At 43.5% G+C, this 7,008-nt stretch overlaps 1 long non-coding RNA gene across 1 annotated transcript; it reads left to right on the top strand.

Moving 5' to 3' along the window:
• The first annotated feature begins 4,510 nt into the window (after positions 1-4,510).
• Positions 4,511-6,688, top strand: LOC127958091 (uncharacterized). The gene is made up of 5 exons (XR_008153968.1): positions 4,511-4,742; positions 5,141-5,306; positions 5,922-6,137; positions 6,220-6,284; positions 6,370-6,688. It is a non-coding gene; the product is annotated as an uncharacterized LOC127958091 (long non-coding RNA).
• Positions 6,689-7,008: the final 320 nt, after the last annotated feature.

Genomic DNA, 7,008 nt, shown 5'->3' with positions numbered 1-7,008 from the left:
ACACCTTAGCAACCCCCCCAAGTACCGTAGCAACTGCCTAGCAACCACCCAGGTTACCATAGCAACCGCCCTAGCAACCGCCCCGGGTACCCTAGCAACCACATAGCAACACCCTAGCAACCGCCCCGATTACCCTAGCAACCACCCTGGGTACCTTAGCAACGGCCCTAGCAACCATCATGGGGACCCTAGCAACCACCCTAGCAACCACCCCGGGTACCCTAGCAACCGCATAGCAACACCCTAGCAACCACCCCGATTACCCTAGCAACCACCCTGGGTACCTTAGCAACGGCCCTAGCAATCATCATGGGGACCCTAGCAACCGCCCTAGCAACCACCCCGGGTACCCTAGCAACCACATAGCAACACCATAGCAACCGCCCCGATTACCCTAGCAACCACCCTGGGTAGCCTAGCAACCGCCCTAGCAACCATCATGGGGACCCTAGCAACCGCCCTAGCAACCACCCCGGGTACCCTAGCAACCACATAGCAACACCCTAGCAACCATCCCGATTACCCTAGCAACCACCCTGGGTACCTTAGCAACGGCCCTAGCAACCATCATGGGGACCCTAGCAACCACCCTAGCAACCACCCAGGGTACCTTAGCAACCACCGTAGCAACCTCATTGCAACAGCCTAGCAACAGAGGGGCGAGTTTTGCCACTGCAAGCACCACTCACATTTTCTTCAGGAAATGTATATTATTATACTAGATCCGTACAAATTTCGGCGTGTAACTAGTCCCGCAGTTTTTGTCACAGACCAACGAAACAGGCGTCAAATCGTGCGGCCTAATCGGGAATGGTGTGCTATGACTTTTATAAGCGATCGGGCGTACGATGTTCGTACACCGGGCGAAAAAACGGGCGAAAAAACGCATAGACAATGCATTGCGGCCAACTTTGACGGATCGTAGCTCCGAGAGAGAATTTCGCAGAAACACGTGAATCTCCACATTTGGAGAGGCTATCAGGCTGTGCGAGAACATACCCCGCAGTGGGGTATAAGTTGTACCCCTGGGGCGCGAGAGCCCCCCAAAAATGGCCCTAATACAAAGTATAGGGAGGACTTTTCCTGCTATGGGACATTACATAGGGATTTTGTATTGAACATAACTCTGCATCACAGTGTCATAGAGACAAGGGGGTGGGCTCATTTGAATCAGGCAACCAATCAGTCTCTCAGGATCACTGTGAATCTATCAAGCCACGCCCTAGCAACCATATAGAGCACCATAGCAACAAGCCCCATAGACTTCCATTGAAAAAGATCAAATGAATAACTTTGGATAGAAGTGTCATAGAAACATGAGGGTGGGCTCGTTTGACTCGGGCAGCAAACGGCCAATCATGTATCTCCTTCAAGACAACCTAGCCACGCCCTAGCAACCATTAAGAGCTACCTAGCAACCCAAAGTATAGAGAGATATCTTAACATCTGAAAGACATAGAAGCATGGGGGTTGGTTTATATTAGCAAGCAACCATTGGAGTATCATCATTGGCAGCTGCCAGGCCACTCCCTAGCAACCAAACACAGTACCCTAGCAACCGTTTTGCAAGATCTATATCTCTGCATCAGAACATCGTAGAGGCATGGGGGTTGGTTTATATTGGCGAGCAGCCTTTGGAGTATCACCATTGGCAGCTGCCAAGCCACTCCATAGCAACCAAACAGAGTACCCTAGCAACCGTTTTGCACGACCTATATCTCTGCACCAGAACATCGTACAGACATGGCGGTTGGATTTTTTGACTCATGCTAGCACACTGGACTTCCAACATGCTAGTCATTCTAGCAGTGATTAGCTACATGCTAATAGTGATTAGCTAAGTGCTCAAATGGGCTAAGAACTCTATAATAACTACATAGTGACCATCTGTGACAACTACCAACCACCTAGTAACATCATAGCAACCACCCAGGAGACCATAGCAACTGCCTAGCAACCAGCCGAAACACCCTAGCAACTGCCTAGCAACACCTTAGCAACCACTCCAAGTACCGTAGCAACTGCCTAGCAACCACCCAGGTTACCATAGCAACCGCCCTAGCAACCACCCCGGGTACCCTAGCAACCACATAGCAACACCCTAGCAACCGCCCCAATTACCCTAGCAACCACCCTGGGTACCTTAGCAACGGCTCTAGCAACCTTCATGGGGACCCTAGCAACCACCCTAGCAACCACCCCGGGTACCCTAGCAACCACATAGCAACACCCTAGCAACCACCCCGATTACCCTAGCAACCACCCTGAGTACCCTAGCAACGGCCCTAGCAACCATCATGGGGACCCTAGCAACCGCCCTAGCAACCAACCCGGGTACCCTAGCAACCCCATAGCAACAACCTAGCAACCAACCTGATTACCCTAGCAACCACCTTGGGTACCTTAGCAACGGACCTAGAAACCATCTTGAAGACCCTAGCAACCGCCCTAGCAACCACCCCGAGTACCCTAGCAACGGCCCTAGCAACCATCCTGGGTACCTTAGCAACCACCATGGGAACCGCCTAGCAACACCTTAGCAACCACCCCAAGTACCCTAGCAACCATATAGCAACACCATAGCACCCCCCCTGTGTACCTTAGCAACCGCCCTAGCAACCATCCTGGGGACCCTTGCAACCACCCGGGGTACCCTAGCAACCACATAGAAACATCCTAGCAACCACCCTGGATACCCTAGATACGGCCCTAGCAACCATCATGGGGACCCTAGCAACCACCCTAGCAACTACCCCAGGGTTCCCTGACAACCACTTAGCAACACCTTAGCAAAAACCCTGATTACCATAGCAACCACCCTGGGTACCCTAACAACGGCCCTAGCAACCATCCTGGGTACCCTAGCAACGGCCCTAGCAACGACCACAGACCATGTGCTAAAACATGCTCGAAACCATTTTAACAATCCATAGTAAATAGCAAGTTCCTAGCAACACCCTATTAACCTAAAACACCTTGCAAGCAACGACACAACATATTCTCCAGCTTCACTGAGCAGCGTGTGTGTCAAATTATTTTTATTTAATATTTAAATATTTTACATTTAAAGAATTTAATATTTCTGGTTGTAATGATTCTTGTTACTTATATATATATATATATATGAAGACAGAGTTAATCACTAAATTCATTACATTATAATAATTATCATGGTGATCTTAAAAACGAAGACAGACATATTTTAATTTAACTGTGCTTACGTTTTAAATATGTGTAACCTTTAATATTTTATAACAAGGCTTGGTGCACACATTAAAAAAAAAAAATCCACTGTCTCCATGGGATTTAACTGTGCTTACGTTTTAAATATGTGTAACCTTTAATATTTTATAACAAGGCTTGGTGCACACATTAAAAAAAAAAAAATCCACTGTCTCCATGGGCGCTCTCTCCCATACATGGATAAAAGAGTAACGCTGCATGAGTATTGGCTGTGCAGCTGGAGTTCGCGTGCTGATTGGCTGAGTAATACAGTGATATTGCAAGACGAACGTCAGATGTTCTAGAAATCTCCCTGAGGTGAGTACAGATGGTTTACTTTTCTAACGTCTGCCTTTAATAACGAATTTTAAGAAATTAAATATGTTGCCCAAGTGGTGTATAGTATTGGCTTGAAGTTGAGAACACGTAATTCTGAATATTCCATGAACAAGAGTGCATTTTTAAGGTATTTTAGCAGAGGTTAGTGTTTGACGTTAGGCCGCCTGGTGATCGACGGTATCTTTTCCCGCTTGCATGTGCTTTAAGGACAGTATTTCCTAATATTAACCGTCTATTTAAGAAATACATTTGTTTGAGGTGACTGTGAGGCAGAAATCCGTGAGGCCTGAGTAATGCTGCGTGTTGGGCGTATTTTCTGCTTTTCAAAAAACGTCTATATTGTGTTTTTTTCACTGATCCACGAGGTAAAAATAGAAAGAGCTCTGAAACTACATACAGACCGCCGTGTCTGACATGCTAGTGATGGCGAACCGGCTCAGAATCACACACGGAGTCTGTGTAACGTTAGATATTAACCGTTTCATCTCGGTCGCGGGGAGGAGGGTCTGGCTGCAGACATGATGCGCTCTCAGACACACGCATGCGCAGTTGGACACATGCACTCTCAGACATACGCATGCGCAATTGGACACATGCACTCTCAGACACACCCAGGCGCACTGTTTAAAGTGCACGAACAGGCCACTCAGCGTGATACATAGGATTTAAAGGTGGTACAGAAATTATTGTAAGTATATTTATTTTATTTAGGGCTGCTCCGATCATGATCGGCCGATCGTTAATGCGCCTCTCGTCAGTAAAGCCTCAGCGGTAAATTCCCTCAGGTGCGTGATTTCACATAGAGCAGCTGTTACTACACACTGCCGTTGTTAACCGAGAAGATGCGCTAATAAACGCTGAAAATTAACGTGGATTTGCGCATATTCTCAGTTAATAATGGCTCTGTGTAGTAACAGCTGCTATATGTGAAATCAGGCACCTGAGGGAATTAACCGCTGATTAGAGAACCAGCTTTACTGACGAGATGCACATAACGATCGGCCGATCGTGATCGGAGCAGCTCTAATTTTATTCGTTCAAGATTAAGTTGAGGTAAAAGTGTTGTTTTAGGTAAATGTTTCGAAAACTACACTAATATTTATCTGATATATCCTGCACGCACAGGTCTTTCAACGTAAGTAACGTACGTTAGGGGATTCAACGACGGCAAATGAATTATTGTAAGTATATTTACTGTATCCAGAGACAAAGGACTTTGCTGTATCTTCATACAAGATTAAATATATGTAAAAGTAGTGTTTTAATCTATAAGATAATCTTATCGAAAACTGTCCTGATTTCTGTGTGATCTATCGCATTTGTGTTTGTGGATTAGTGAGGGAATCTAAATTCAATTTGTTGGGGGGAAAAAGTGTTTTACTGACTTTGGGTGAGGTGTTCCGTTACATTATTTATTATGAAAATGGAATCTTTAAAATAACAAGTAATTTTAATGTTGTTAAAGATGGTTCTTTAAAATGAGTGATATATAGAATACGACTCTTTGAAGAATTGACAAAAGGAAAATTATACACATCAGAATTATTTTAACTTATGTCTCCTAAATTTATGCTTACAGATGCATCAATCCGTAGTCTTGGCAGGTGTAAAGCACTTGATACCAAAGTGCACATCTTGTTGCATATTGTATCATTGCCCCTTGTGCCCTACACTGAAGCCAATGATTAAAAAGAGAGTCCAGGCTCACTGGGAAGTCCATTTAAAAAATGCGATCATATTCCAAGGTAAGATTAGTGTATTTTAAAATTATTACAATTTGTCTTTTTGAAGCACTTCAAAAAGGTTCTATATGTATTAGAAGACCATTCAAGACACTTCAAACTTACTCTTGTACACACTATCAAACACTCTTTCATGCACCACTATAATTAATGTCTCTCAAACAGAATCAAAGCTTTCACATGCACACTACCAAACTCATTCAGTCCGTGTATCATCTGATCATTGTGTTTTTCGTTATGTTTTTTATATTCAATGTATGTATTCATTTTACTTCTCCTAAACACAAAATGAAACTGAATTCTTTTTTTTTTCTTTTTTTTTGAGAAAATGAAAGGACGTTCAGTATAAAATTTGTAAAATTTGTACATAATGCACGGACTGAATAAGTTTGGTAGTGTGTGCGAGAGTTTGATGGAGCATGTGTGAAATTAGCTTTGATAATGTGTGCTCTAGTATACTTGCGAATGAGAGAAAGATTGATAGCATGTATGAGAGTAAAGTATGAAATATGTCTCATATACTAACAGTACTATGAAGTTGGATGTTTGGGCTATTTAATCTTTGTCGGATCTAACTGTTCTGTTTAAATTGTATTTTTTATTGTTTATAAATTCTAGATAAAAGATTATGCAGATGCCATTTGGCCTGCAGAACAGAGGCCCATTTCCATTGCCCTACTTGCAGTAAAACTGTTCTTAGGAGACTCAGTGCACGTCCTCACCTGTACCAGGATCTGCATCGGCTCTGTGTAAATCCACACCTGCACCGACTCCGTTTTTCATTTAAAGTCTGCATTGTACATAGTGCTGGATGCCCCATTTGACTACACAATTGTAAGTATTAGAATAGTTTTCAGTAACTTTGAGACAATGTAACTTCCAAAGAGCATTACATTTTTTTTTATGTTTTGAGCAGCTGGACATGGCAGAGCTGAGGAAATGGTGGTGCGTCATGTTAATGGAGAACTTCAGACTGGAACAGTAAGTTCTTTTTTGGATTTGAATATTTAAAGCTTCCATGAGAAAGTAATTATGTAACATTCAATATTCAATCACTATTTTCCAGACATGGAAAATTGTTTGCCCACTATGCTGAGGAGTCCAAAGCCTTCCTTAGAGGTGAGCAGCAGCCTGTATTTCGGTTGCGAAAAAGGAGGTTTGAAGAAATCTCTCCGGTAAAAGCTAATACTTGGGAATCATCATAAGGTTAAAATGGCATGTTATCATGACAAACCAGGTAAACCTGTGCTGTATTTTTACCAATAACAGGAAGAGCCTTTCCACGTACAGGTAACATGTTATCTTTTAGCAGCCCCTCAGGAAAATTACCAGTTACCTTAAAAAGGTAGTTCTAAAGGTAATGGCTCAAACTCAGAATTTGTGTTTTTCAGGTAGATGAAACTGATCTTTTCACCCCTGAATTTGCATCAAAGAAGCAGGTGATTCAGTCTCCACGAAAAGTAGGTATTGTTAGAGGGGTTACAGCCATTATTGTTCAGCATATTTTTATTTATCCTCTTTTGCAATGCCGTTTCTTTAGGTGCGTGTCATGAAGGATCTTAAAACTGCCAGTCAGTGGTGCATGGAGAACTCTAGGGATCTTCTCGGATCAGTTCAGCTTCCTGGTATACTGTGCATGGAGGATGAAGAAGCTGCTGAGGCCTTGGAACCATTGTTCTGTGACGAGTTCAGCAAGGACGATCTT

This window comes from Carassius gibelio, chromosome B5, assembly GCF_023724105.1.
Source record: "Carassius gibelio isolate Cgi1373 ecotype wild population from Czech Republic chromosome B5, carGib1.2-hapl.c, whole genome shotgun sequence".
NCBI classification, from domain to species: Eukaryota; Metazoa; Chordata; class Actinopteri; order Cypriniformes; family Cyprinidae; genus Carassius; species Carassius gibelio.
Note: the sequence above shows the minus strand (reverse complement) of the source record. Positions and strands in the feature narration are given on the sequence as shown.